The sequence below is a fragment of the Diorhabda carinulata genome, chromosome 7 (genome assembly GCF_026250575.1).
Source record: "Diorhabda carinulata isolate Delta chromosome 7, icDioCari1.1, whole genome shotgun sequence".
NCBI lineage: Eukaryota > Metazoa > Arthropoda > Insecta > Coleoptera > Chrysomelidae > Diorhabda > Diorhabda carinulata.
The window spans coordinates 12234095-12249527 of NC_079466.1; the positions used below are offsets into that span (position 1 = coordinate 12234095).

Below are 15433 nucleotides of genomic sequence, written 5' to 3' on the forward strand. Positions count from 1 at the left end.
GTTTAGATAGTCTACTTTCATTCAATACAAAGTTAGAATTGTGGCAACACGTGATTCTTCAGTCAGTCTTAGTAAAAATGGTGAGTGTATAATATTTTATTATATTCATTAAGAATTATTAATGATGTGTGTCCTTGTGAAGGAATAAAGGTTTAAATATATATAATGGAAGCTAGGAAGGATGGCTGTATATTGAAAATATAACACAACGATTTAATATATATATATATATATATATATATATATATATATATATATATATATATATATATATATATATATATGTACTATGTGTAGTAACTGCTTTATTTAAAATACACAGAGTGTATATAGAAGCACGTGTTTATCGTACAAAGTTCTCTTTCAGAGTGAGTATGTCTATGCGCACGAGCATAACCCAGAGGCCCAGATATTGTTTTTCTCATCTAATAGATGGTGCCTCATGTATGCGCAAAGCACGTCATTTCTAACACTCCCTCCCGTTGCACATACATCTTTTACAATAATTTTGAAATTACATCTAAGATCGACTTACGATCGTGAACACATCTAATATAAAATATCAATGGCATATAATAACGAATATGAAAGTATCAATCAAATATTAAATTAAAAGTTGCCTTTGAACTCCATTGTACTCTCCACTGCGCACACTGCTATGACTGGTTATTAGTTTCTGTAAAAGAATGAATAATAAGTATACGATTTAATTCATTAATTAAAGTATTTTAAATAACATCTATATCATCTAAATTTTATCATCTATGTTCATCATTCTAATTCTAAGGTTAATATGCAAAGTAGTAGTACAGGATTCACTCATAGCAAAATATTCTGCTTGACACGTTGATGTAACAGGAGAGGACTGTTTGTGGCTTCTCCAAGCTACTGTATCACCATACAGTTGAATTACATAGCCACTCGTTGAAGTCGACTTTTCTCGATCTCTGAAGCTAGAATCAGTCAAAGCTTCCATGACTTCGGTTTTACCTCTATAGTACAAACCCAAGTCAGTTGTTCCTCTAAGATATCGGAAAATTCTATTGACTTCGGTCCAATCTCCTTTTGTTGGATTATTTTGTCTTCTAGACAACAAATTCACAGCGTAAGCTATGTCTGGTCTGGTTGCACAACAAACTCCCTATAGCCTCTCTATAAGGTGCATCAGTTGGATCATCAGAATCATCTAATTTTGTTTTATTTTTGTTGTTTCTATTTTTAACTTGTCTAGTTATCATCGGAGTGTCATGAGTATTGCATATTTTCATGTTAAATCTTTCTAGGATCTTTTCGGTGTACTCAGGCTGAGTAATAGACATTTCACGTTTGCTTCTAACACGATGAATTTTCATTCCAAGAAAATTCTCTGGTTCTCCCAAGATTTTCATCTCAAAAACCTTGCTGAAATGATTGATGATTTTGTCTAATTTTTCTGGATCATTGCTAGCTGCAATCATATCATCTACATATATGATTACAACAGCAATTTTTCCATCTTTCCTCCAAGTAAATAGCATGGCTCATTCTCTAAACCCAGCTTCAGTGCTTCTTCAGTGAATCTTTTATTCCATCTTTTAGGACTGATCTTCAATCCATATAAAGATTTCTTAAGCTTCCAGACTTTCGTCTTTCTAATCTCATCACTACAATCATAACCTTCTGGGATTTCCATAAAAACAGCTTTTTCTAAAGAACCGTACAGAAAAGCTGTTTTTACATCATTTGTCTAGCATCTAAATCAAGTTTATTTATGATTGCTAGTGCTGATTTAATTACTGGAAGTCTTGACATTGGAGCATAAGTTTCTTTCAACTCGTACTAATTTTCATCTAAAAAGCCTCTAACAACCACTCTAGCCTTATAGATGGTTTCACCTGTTTTGCCAATTTTAGTTTTTAGAACCCATCTAGAATCTAATACATTTGCATCTACAGGTCTATCTACAAGTTCATAGACTTGATTTTCTTCTATTGATTTGAGTTCTTCTTTAATTGCTTTGATCCACTCAGCACTATCTTCACGCAGTAAACCCTCTGTGTAATTACTGGGATCTTTGCTGACTGAAGCAAGCATAACATGAATAAATTCTTCTTCGTCTATAATCTTGAATTTTTCAGCTGTTTTGGCATAAACAAAGTTTTCATCTATTTTAGGTTTCGGCTTTCTCTTAGAAGTTCTAAGCTTCTTTGATTTTGTATCATTTGTTACATTTTCATCTAATTTACGCTTTCTAGACTTGTCTGGTTTAACTAGTTGTTTACCTGAATCTTTTGTCACTGGAATATTTACATCAGAAGATTCAGAATCGATTTTTCCATCAATTGAATCATCATCTACTTCAACTTCTTTTTGTTTTTCAACTGTCGGAGAATCTTCAACTTCTAAATCTTTAGTTTTGTAAATATCCTTATAAACTAGTTTTTCATTAAACCTGACATGTCTAGAATTTAAGAATTTACCAGAGGTTGGCTCCCACAAGACGTATCCCGTACGTGAGTAACCCACTAGTATGGTTCTTATTGCTCTTTCAGAAAACTTGATTTCTGATATTGGAAGTTTAACGTAAAGTAAGCATCCAAACCTTCTAATTTTATTCATATGTGTGCTAATCTTTGCATTGAGTTTATTCAATGGTGATACAAAACCATTGATTTTGTGAGGTGTACGATTGTACATATTAACAGCTGTTTCAGCTGCCAATATCCACATCGACTTAGGTAAGCCAGAGTCAAACAATAACGCTCTAATTTTTTGTTGTATTGTTTTGTTAAATCTCTCAGCTGTACCATTTAATTATGGAGTGTATGGAGGAGCATAATCTGATTCTGTCTTTTCTTTATGCATAACATCTACAAAATCACCTCCAGTAAACTCCCTAGCATTATCAGTTCTGATATAGCACACTTTTTCATCTTTACCTAATAAATTTCTAACTGTTGTGATGAAACTTTCTAAACAGTTAGCTGCTTCATTTTTATTTTTGACTGCAAATATTCTAGCAAATCTAGAAAAATCATCTAAAAACACAATAATGTATTTACAAGCACCTGGAAACGAGTTTATTTTAAATTGTCCCATAGTATCTAAATGAATCGTGTGTAACGGTCTATCTGCTATCAATCTAGATTCTTTAAAGGGTAATTTTTCCATTTTAGCTAGAATACAGGTTTCGCAATCTAAGATAATTTCTTTAAAATTTACATTATACAACGACTGCTCAGATTTCTTTAATTCTTTTAGATAATTCAAGTTTGGATGCCCCAGTCTTATGTGCCATAACATACCTTCATCTAACTTTATCATTTTCATTTGATGTATGTTACTTTCGACACTTTTAATATTATTAAACTCTTCTAGAGCATCAGCTGAATTCAGATCTAAAATTCTTCTATTTAATGTTTGTTCATCTAATATGAAATCTGTAATATTAACATCTAAATTACTTTCATCTTTCTCCAAATGACCATTCTTCTGACTCTCCCTCCCAAGCTCAGATAGTGTTGAGTTTTGAGGAAGAACATCTACTACTCCCTCCATCCTTTGTAAATTTAAATCAACAGGTACCGTCTGAGATTGTTCGGAGAATTCATTTGGAGGTATGATTTCAGCAGTACAAGAATACGTTGTATAATCTGACTCAGTACTTTCATTAACAGATTTGACTTCAAACGTTAATAGCCAGTTAGGTTTGACATAGATTCCCGTCAAATATGTCTCACCTGTTTCTTTATCAAATATCTCTAATTTTTTATCATCTAGAAAAATACCTAAACCTGCATCTGCAAAACGTCTAAGGGAAATTAAATTGTTTGATATATTTTCTGCAAATAATACGTTTGTTAATTTAATTTTATTTAGTTTTGATTTTAAGTAAAGGTCTCCGACTCCATCTATTTCTATGTCAGCTGACTTATTTTTATTTGCACTTTTAATAACACCTCCTGTGCAATGTTTAAAATTACTTAAAAACAAACTTTTATTTATAATATGCTCAGTAGCACCTGAGTCTGCAATAAACGTAATATTATCTACATTATTAATATAATCAAACTTCATACCTGCTTGTCTGGCTTGTGGCTTCTGGTTTTCCCCATTCTTTGGTGGAACAGCTTTTTTCCCAGACGCCTTTCGGTTGGTCTTAGCAAATCCTCTGGATTTACCTCTGAAACTAGCTCTCCAAGTCGATCTTCCTCTCGACGTTCCTCTACCTCTAGCTCTACCACGACCACGACCACCACGACCGCGTATGTAGTCGGAGTTTCTTGAACTTTGACTAGCAGCATCATATTTGGTACAGGTATTTGCATTGTGATCAGTTATCACTTGGCAAATATAACAATACCATTCACCTGTAGCTTCTAGCGGACAATGTTTTATATAATGACCCGGCTGTTACATCTATGACAGTTGTCATGGTACCTTTTGAAGCGCTTTGCTTGGTTTGCACTCGCAACCTGCTCCTGAGAATTCCATGATTTTTTCTCAGCCTCCATTTCCAGCAAATGAGACTTCAACTCATCCAGAGTCATTGATTTTTTGGTTACTCTTCTGTGAATTAAATCTGCAGTCCTGACTTCTGGTATGACACCGCAGACTGCTTGGTAAAAGGCTGACCTTTTCTCTTCATCTGTCAAAGGCTCTGCGTTATCACAGTTTTCATATTCAACGATAGTATTTTCAAATCTGTTCCAAAAATGATCAATACTCTCCCTGGGTTGCAGTCTCATGCCATACAACTTCGTTCTCACTGAAGTGTGAGTAACATTGTTTTCAACCCTTCTAGCTTCTCTCAATTTTTTAATAACAGTTTCAGGATCTTTAAGTGAAAGAACTTTTTTATAGTATTTATCATCTAAATGGCTAGTAATGATTTCTCTTACTGCTTGCTTCCTTTTAATAATAGCTTCTTCATCTAAATTACTAGGAGCCTTTATTGTAGAGTCAATCACATCTAATAAATCTTTAGTTTCCAATTCCGATTTAAGCTTATCCATCCAAATGTTGATGTCAGCATCTGGATTAAGAGTATACTTTCTCAGTACTGGAAAGTTAGCTTTTTTATTATTTGACTCTAAAGTAGTTCTTAAAGCAGTAATAGTATCATTAAGAGCCTTAGTAACTTCTATATTAAAGTCTTGTGGACTTGATTGAGCACTTGCCCCAGCACCTGTTTGCGTTGCTGTTTCATCTAAAAAGGCAGTTGAGCTAATCAAATTACCTCGAGTGCTTTGGATTCGTAGCCGTTCTACAGCTAAAAAGTTTTCAGAAGCTTTCTAAATGTGATCCATTAAAATTTTCATTGACTCAAAACCTTTGTTTTGAAGTTCAATATTTTCACGTTGCTTACTCAAGAACTGTTGCAATTCTTGGTTAGCTTGTGAAGTATGTTGCTGTTGATCTTGATGGTGAGTACTTGGAATACCACCACCAGTCGACAGAGTTGGTGTGTTAGTACTTTGACTTGTTGAGGTGTTTGCAAGAGCTTTTGATTGACCAACTGGTGTACTTGTCGCAATTGCACTCGTACTTGATTGCAATGTAGCTGGAGGTGTAGTTGTTGACATTGTTGGGCTAACAGATACTCCAGGCCCTTTATTAATGAAAAAATATTTTAGTTTGGATTTTATTTTACGTGTTTAGGATTGATATTCTTTTACTTGAAATCAAACCCAATTTTACATCTACTAAAAATCAGCTATATTTTCTAAGGTTATAATCAAAACTGTATTAATAACATAACGTTACAAACTACTACGTTTCAGTACGGAAAACAACCGAATCTCTTTTTGCACTCGTTGTTCGCACTTTTTTAATAGGTGGCCTCGCCAAGAAGCTCTTATTAAGCGGCGTTGCCGATACGCACTTTTCCGCAGGCATACTGGGGAAACTGAACATTACGCCTACTTTAATAAACGTAACTTCTTAAGCTTCTAAACTTCTAAAATAGCATCTATTATTAACTTCTAATTAATTTGGATCCACATCTAAAATAAATAAAAATTTACCTTTATTTTTATCTTTCTCTGACGCGTCAAGTGGAGTATCTCTAGTCTCTTGATCATCGCGCATTTGTTTATCTTTCTGCTCACTCATTGTTTCTTTGCTCACATCTTCTAATTGTCAACAAACTTCTAATTATGAGCAATCTGAAACATACCAAACTTATCAGAGACTGATATATTTCACCCTCACATTTACAACCGCACTGCAAGTTGCAAACGAGAAAAGTGGGATCGGTTATGCTCAATATGCTGAAGAACTCAAGTTACTGTCGGAACAATTTTCGAACAGATTTAGCGACTTCAAAAACATGGAAGAATATTTCAATTTATTTGCTACTCCTACAAAATGTAATGTACAAAATGCTCCAATACACTTACAAATGGAGTTAATCGAGATTCAAGAAAACTCACTCCTAAAATCCAAATTTGAAGACGTAGAGTTGTGCGATTTCTACAAAAAATACCTAGAAGAAGACAATTTTCCGCAGCTTAGAAAATTCGCAAGAAGATTGATTTCTGCGTTTGACAGTACTTATAAATGCGAACAGTTCTTTTCATTGATGAAAATTAATAAATCAACACATCGTACAAGACTGACTGACGATAATTTGGAAAATTCTTTACGTCTTTGTATCAGTGGAATTCATCCAAATATCGATGGATGAGTTTCCCAAATTCAAGCTCAAGTGTCTCATTGATTTAACTTTTGTAGTTTGTAACAATTGCAAATGTAACTATTTAATTATAATGTTGTACCATTTTTTAAAATTTCATTTTGTTATTTTAATAAATACAATAATCACATTGTCAATATACACATACATGTCAATAATAAATACATAATACAATAATAACATTGTCGTATTATTTCATGTCTAATATCTATAGCAAAAAAATATTATCACTACTATAAAATGCACTAAGTACTTTTAAACGCGGCCCGCGAACGTTTTGCACGCTAAAGTTTGGCCCTCAGCATGTCAAAGGTTGCCCATACTTGGCATAGATTAATTAGTCCAAGATCCCAGAGCAATCAGACACAACTTATTTTCAAATGGATAAAGCCTTAGGTTCTCAGTAGTGTCTCATGTACTTAGAATACCTGTGTGTGTATGGAGTTCGCAGAGTGATCCCTGGGCAGGTACCAGGTGAGAAAGGTAACTAAAAATTAGAGTTATTTAACTTAAATTCTAATGGCTGATATTTATATATATTTTGTAGAATATTATTCTGAACTAGTATTATGAAGTGTCAGACACTTTTCATGGATCAGAACTTTTGTCAGACGCTTTAAAGCTCCACAAAAAATAAAAGAACTTTACTTATTTTCAAATGTTTGACTTTTACCTATGTTATTAAGATAATTACTAAAAAATTATATTTCATCTGTCAGACAAGTTTGAGTGAACAAACATCCCTTAAATGAAAAAATGATTTAACCGGGAGTGCGAGTGCAAGAGCACTATGCGCATGCGTCTCAAAGTAAAGAATTCAAATGTATTAAAAATACTTACTGCTTTCAATCCAAAATTTTTCCATCCTTACTTCAAAAAAGTGTTCTTTAATGTTGAATTAATAATTAATAAATATTAAAGTAAATTTATTTATTGCATGTATTTAAAATAATGAATAGAATATTTTGTTTTATAAGGCATTATTTTTATTTTATTGTAAAAAAATACAAGTTAGAATAATTTTAAGGAAGAATATATAATTATGATTAATTACAGCAAGTATTTGTTCATTTTTTAATCATCATAGTCATCGACAAAATCATTAGAATTTTCTTCATTCATCCAATCACGATACTGTTCGTTCGAGTCATCATCCTCGTCATCAGTTATGTTGTCATTATTGGTAGCTTCTTCTGCAACAAAACAGTTTAAAAAATTAAAAAACAAAATTATAAGTACAAAAAATTTCAAACTTTAAGTTAAAGGTATAATACCTGAATTAGTAACGAATTCACTAATGTCTCCGGGTAATTGGTCACCATCAAACCAGTAAAAGTGATATTGGTTTTCTTCTAATTTCCACCCATTGTGTTCAGGAGTAAAAATAGTTGGTATTTTTACATTTGCGTTATTCCATATACTAGAAATATAGTTAGCTCGAAGAAATTGTTGAAATAATTCAGTTTTACATGGTGGTAAATTGCTAGCATCAAAATTTTTCAAATTTTTTCGATTGAACTCTTCGTTAATATTATTTACCCTGTAGTTATTTAAAAACAGCTGGAGTCGAGCAGCACCAATATCAAGTACACCAGAAACATTGTAAATTTCGCAGATGAATTTTTGAATTGTGTTGAAAACATCTTCTTGTACATGCTCATCGGTAAACAACTCTGGATCTCCAAACTGCATAAAAGCTTGCTGTTATTCATGTTTCTTCATTAATATTTTAAAAGGTTTTTGTTTACCTTTCTTAAAAAACGCAGGATTAAAGTCACAGCCAGTCAATGCATGAAATCCTGGCAAACTTCTACACAAAGAAGGTCCCAAATACTCATATACTTTAGTCAAATTAATATATCTTTGATTGTTTCCGGTGCCTGCGTTTAACCATACATTTGAGTCATCATCTATCAAATTATGCATATGTCCTAGCATAATTATTGCAATATTAGTATCTGAGCATCTTATAAGAAAATTTGCCTGAACGTCTGTATTGCTTACATGAAAAACAATTTTAGTATCGGCTTCTTCATGCTCTGGACATGGATAAATTATCATCTACATTTGATACGATTTTATTATTATCAACTATGTAAGAGTGATATTGTTTAAAATTAACTAATATTCTTTAGAAATGTTGAGTTATCATTAGAAGCATTTTCTTGGAAATTGCACCAAAAGTTTTCGGACTATTTTTCATAGTGTGCAGCATAAAGAAACCATCAATTAATAAGATGTCTATGTGATCAGGTGAATTGTGCTCTAAATCATTCTCCAAAGATTTCATCAAAATTGACTTCTGGGTTTTACAAATTGTCCCATCAATATGACACATTGATGATGGCATTTCATCAGATGCCCAGTGTTGAATAAAAAAATCAAAAAGAGCTTGTTTAAAATTGATATTCTTAAGTTCCTTTAAAAAATCTGACGGACGAACTTGATCAGGACCAGTGATGTTGAAATCTAATTGCGTAGACTCTCTGCGAAGATCTCTTTCATAATCTTTGATTGAAGGAGAGAAATATTGATCAAAAATAACGTCGTATCTTTCATCTGAGTTATCATTAGAAGCATTTTCTTGGAAATTGCACCAAAAGTTTTCGGAATATTTTTCATAGTGTGCAGCATAAAGAAACCATCAATTAATAAGATGTCTATGTGATTAGGTGAATTGTGCTCTAAATCATTCTCCAAAGATTTCATCAAAATTGACTTCTGGGTTTTACAAATTGTCCCATCAATATGACACATTGATAATGGCATTGTAGTAATAGGATATGATAAAATCTTCTCCATATCAACTTTGTAATCTAGAGATATGCCTAAAATACAGCCAAAAAAGTCTCTTTGTATTCGTATCTCTGCGACTTTACCACCTACTTTAGTTTTACTTTTTTTTGCATAATCCACGGTAAAATTTTCCTGAGGTGTTTTTTGAATACTTTTTTCGAATCTGCTGATGTCTGATTCACACTCCGAAATAAACATTTGTCGTTTAGCTTTACCATTTTTTTCAATATTAAGTAAAAACTTTTCTACGGGCTCTGACGCAGCTTTACCCGATGAAATATTAATTTATAGATCTTTCGGCAGTTGTCGGTCAAATGGATTTATAAAGAGATCAAAAGTATCGATAAATTTTTGCAATTGCTTAGTGTTAGTTTTTATAGCATGATTGGTAAGCTCAGCCGAAACATCTTGTCCCTTTTGCAGATCTAAATCTTCATACACTGAACTGATTACTGTGGATCTAATATCATGACTGCGGGCCCATCGTTGACGTGCAGAAATTGAATTAGTAAAATGCACGATTCCAGTAAGTTTCCTCGCTACGTCAGCGTTTATTGTTTGTTCAAGAACAAGATCAATCGGTTGCTTTGAAAAAGACTTATTGGTTCTTCGAATGCCAAAAAAACCTTCATGAAATTCTTCGTACAAATTTGGATGAGTATTTGCAACGTTCAATAAATTAGAATGATATCTAACAGTCCAACGAGCATAGTTAGGTTGATTAAAAATAAAAAATAAATTCGTGATCTTCGGTAATACGTACTTGAATAACTCAAAATCTCCAACACGAATACTTCTGGACAGAGTTAAGTAATAGTTGATTAAGTTAACATATATTAAATAAAACTGCGCTGTTTTTCCATGCTCGCCGTTTAAATTTTGTTGTTTGTAAATACAATAATTATTTAATAGTACTTTCAACTCGTCATTTTCTATCTCAAAAGTTGATGTTGGAGTATTTTGCAAACGTACAAGTTCTTCAATAATTTCATTCGACACTTCAATATTATTAAAAGCTAAAACGGACTTAAAATGTAAAATCTCTAAACCTACTGACACCAACGGATGAAGCCTTTTGCACCGATTAAAGTGTTTTCCATCCAGAAATCCAGCAACTGAGCCTAAAGCTAACAAACTGCTTTGGACCATAACGTTGGACAAGCCGCAATCAGTTATAAATTTTTCTACAGCTTTGAAGTATGCCATCATGATGTGAAACGGTCCTAAGTGAATAAATAAGTTATCAAATTTGGGTGTTTCAGTAGCTTGAATTTGTAAAGCTACTTTTGCTATTGCAAGATCATAGGTAACTTGAATACTAGCTTGTTTTACTTCATTGCAAATTTTTAAACTTTGCTCGATTGTTTCTAAAACAACCGATGTGTTTGTGGACGATAAATTGATTGGAGTTAGATAACAAACAACTTGTTTTGGATTGTTTTCATTGTTACTGATTAAACAATTGTATTCAACCCACATCGGAAGATTTGGTAAATGATAAGCATGACTTAACATCCAAATTGTATCAATGTTTTTATATAATTGTAAATTTTCAGGTAATGTTTCTACAGCTTCATGAATAGAAATCTCTAAAGTATCAGTCATCTTAGGTTTTTTCATGTATGGTCTTCCTTCTACCTCAGTAACCTCCATTGTTCTCCGTCGTCGTCTTTTCCCCGACGTTCCAGGTTCTTCGCTGGTGGAAGGAGACAAATTTGGAGTGTCTGATTCTTGTGTAACATTTGGATCCACGTTTTGGTAAATTATACCAACAGTGTCATGTAGCGTGTCTTTCCCATCTTTAGTTTCCACAAACCGATCATAATTATCAAACGCAATTCCAGTACATAAATTTGGGTTTGTTATAATTGCTTCAGGACATATAGTAGATTTTTGCATGGAGTGATAAGTTGCTTCAGTTTCCAACTCCTCTACTCCTGGATAACTGATGCAATGGCCATATCTGTGGATGATGTCGATGATATTACGGCTACTTGTCAAGCTTTTTAAAGCCATTCCAAGCTTAATATGCTTTGACCTTTTATTTTTACCATTTAAGATCTTGAGCATCCTGGCTCAAAGATTTAACTACTCGAACACACTTAAAATTATTTTTTCTTTTACTGTTATTACCTCCAATAAGAGTAAAATAAAATTGGGAGTCTTCCGGCACTGACACTTCACCGTTTTTAAGATCTTGAACAGATAAATGATTTGGCAATTTCTTTTTTTCGATTTGTAATACTGATTTCCTCAATATCAAAGCAGCTTTATTGAGAATATCCTGATCCTTCAAATCATTCAACAACGCCTCATCAATGACAGAAACATGTTTCGGAGCAACTAGCTTTTTCTTATGATGCACAAAAAACTTTATCTCATCCTTAAATGCTTTTTTTATTTTATCTTCTAAGTTAGAAGAAGTGTAATTCCCCATAACTTCCTGAGAATCTCCAACTTCCTCGTTGAATAATTCCATGTATTGTCTGTGGAGATAAGTCAGAAAGTAACATCGACCTTTCTCAACGATATTTTGTTGTATAAAATTACAAATTTCATCAAAAACAACTTGATGGTGTTTGCGAAGCTCATGCCAAGATGTTTTTACTGTATTCTTCGTCGACGATATTTTATAAGTATAATCTAATTGGCAATTGTTGTGATAATATATTGTTGGATCCGTTATATCTTCTACTTTCTCAATTAATTCTGCCATGTCTTCTTCTTGTTCATGTAATTGAATTAAAAATTGGTTTTTATCGCATGAATGCAACCGTAGTAGTTTTAATTTATGTCTTTTTTTCTTTTGATCACAATATATACATGCCTGGGTTTTGTCAGTTGTCATATCACGTTCAAATGAATTATTAGGAGTAAAGGAATTACTATCACATTCGGAAGTCACACAAAGTTCCTCAGAAATATGTGTCGCTGGCTCAACTGATTCAGATTCATCACTAGGTTCAACACTTGGCTCAGGTATTACATTAGGTTCAGACATAGTATGAGCTGGGCTTGAGTTTGATACTACATCTGAATCTAAAACTATAGAATTATTTGTTTGACTTGAGGTAGATTGTACACATGGATCATTAATAATACTAAGGTTACTTGATGACGGTGCTGCTGATGTTATTTCAAATCACTTAATAAATTTTCTTTAGCACTTTTTGAATATTCTGGAGTGGCAGAATAATATTTCTTTGGTAAAGCAGTGAAATTTTTATAGCACTCTCGATGGTAACCATTGTCATACAAATCCTCCGGTAATTTTAAGTCTTTGAATTTTAGGTTATGGATTACTCGCTGTTTTAAAACTTGTTTACATTTTGTAAATGTTTCATTTGTAAATAATATTAATTTGTCATGAGATTGTTTGCAAAATATACACATAAATTTATCTTCTTCCATGGTTTTCACTATCACAAATAACTTAATATCAGTAACAAATTACACAATATAAACAACAAAAACATGTGCTCTTACAGATCCAAACTGCACTGTATACTCTAAGTGGTGCGCCACAGGCACATACACACACGCAGTAGAGTGGAGCAGATGGTAAGTTTAAGAAGGGGAACCGAGTTGCTATGAACCTCTCACTCGCTGTTAAATGCATGTATAGTGCTCTCGCGCTCGCACTCCCAGTTAAATAATTTTTTCATTTAAAGGATGTTTGTTCACTCAAACTTGTCTGACAGATAAAATATAACTTTTTAGTAATTATCTTAATAACATAGGTAAAAGTCAGACATTTGAAAATAAGTAAAGTTCTTTTATTTTTTGTGGAACTTTAAAGCGTCTGACAAAAGTTCTGATCCATGAAAAGTGTCTGACACTTCATAATACTAGTTCAGTATAATATTCCACAAAATATATATAAATATGAGCCATTAGAATTTAAGTTAAATAACTCTAATTTTTAGTTACCTTTCTCACCTGGTACCTGCCCAGGGATCACTCTGCGAACTCCATAAACAAACAGGTATTCTAAGTACATGAGACACTACTGAGAACCTAAGGCTTTATCCATTTGAAAATAAGTTGTGTCTGATTGCTCTGGGATCTTACTCTAAATCGCAAACTAACAATAAGGTTCAGCCAATCAAAGCTTCTGGAACGTTTAAGTTCTTCCCTATCGAGCGCTCGAGAGAGACATAAAAGTATTTAGCTGCTACCGCATTTTTGAATTTACTTACTACTCTAATCAGAAAATTAGAAAATGACTTGAAAAACATAACAATTGAAATAAGTGGAGTAATTTCTTCCAATATTTTACAAAAATTGAAGAAAAATGTCGAGAAAGAACTAAATCACTTTTTAATAAATGTGAAGAGAAACAGTTTTATCTTTAGGTCCCAATTTTGCACAAAACATTTTTAGTGACAAAGAATTACCTGTGACAAATATCTTATGTAATATTGAATGCAACACCATTCATCTAACAAAAACTAATATATTGGAGCTTGCAGCAAATTTGGGAATATGTGAACTATGGCAAAACATTGAGAAGTTGAATTTCACATTAAAAATGCATGTTGTAATTCATATATGGTTAAAATTCTTGAATACGTAAAAATGTTTAAAATATGTAATTAAGGTTGATTTAATCATTGACTAATGCACATATATTCACAAAATGCTATGTTATGCTAATCATTGGAACTGATATACATACTAAGATATTAAAACTGTAATATTTATACCGATCTCTTTCTAGCCCGGGATGGAGAGCAAATGACCGGCCGGAAATATTTTAGTTGACAATAGACCATCCATTGTGTGATTTATGATAACTAATTTGAGTCATTATATTGGTTTTTGTTCTAACTAGTCAGCAAAGACTATCTGCCTAATGAATTAATATTGTTATAATAATGAGCTGTTATAATAATCCTTTTATATATATTTAACTTTTTAATATTGGACACCATTTTGGGATAATTTAGAAAAAAAAATTTAAACAAATGTATTAAATTTTATATAACCCTCGTATAAATTAAAATTTTATTGATAATTATAATATGGACGTCACTCCATTTATTCAGGCGGTTCCCTTTGAGTTCACGAGTTAGCAGTTATTAATTTTATGAATTAACTAGATTTTATTAATAAATTTGGATTAAACTTATTTTAAAGAATTACTGGAATTTTTGAATGAATATTATTGTTAAACTAAATTCAATTTATTTGGATGTGAAGAATTACATATAATTACTAATAACTTTACTATATAATTCTAAACTAATAATAATAAATTAAATTTTAACATTTAAAATATATACGGTATGTACTAGTCCAATTCAAATTCATTATTAATAATTATTAACTACTTATTAATACGTGTTCATTGTTCTTTTATTGGTAACAATAAATAAAATTCACTCCACGTATTGAATTCGAAAATCCCTGTTTATCTTTTCACAAACAATACACAATTCATAGTCATATTTTTTTATAGTAAACTTACTTATCGTGAACAAACTCCTTTTTAATTATTTTCTTTGAAATTATAAAAATGCCTTATTCTATAACCATTCCGACAGTAGATTGATGGAAGAAAAAGAGGAATTTCTGTTTTAGGTTATATTAACTGTTATTTGAAATATATTTATGTTACATTAGATTCATTAATTTTATTAATTTAATAATAGAGTACTATTTATATTCGGAAAATTAACACTTATCTAATATTTCAATAATCTAATTATGTATACAGGTAAATATTTAATATATTTTATTATCAATGTATAAATTCTCATTGAAATTAATGAAAGCTAAAAACAAGTACAGCCAATTCATAAATTTCAATATACTGTATCATTACAATATACAAATTTGCAACAAATCGACAGGAACTAGAAAGATCAGTTTTTAATAAATTCCTCAAATTGCTACAAAGATATGTAGTTCACAAGAAAATTTAGACTACGAGTATGTGTGTTCCTGTGACAATTCGCG

General features: G+C 31.9%; 1 protein-coding gene across 1 annotated transcript in view; it reads left to right on the plus strand.

The window, feature by feature from the left end:
• The window catches only part of LOC130896450 (MOXD1 homolog 1), a 48285-nt gene continuing 32852 nt past the window's right edge, over positions 1-15433 (plus strand). Inside the window, exon 1 of the mRNA XM_057804586.1 lies at positions 1-80. The gene's annotated coding sequence lies outside the window, so the exon portion shown is untranslated. The remainder of the gene's footprint in view (positions 81-15433) is intronic.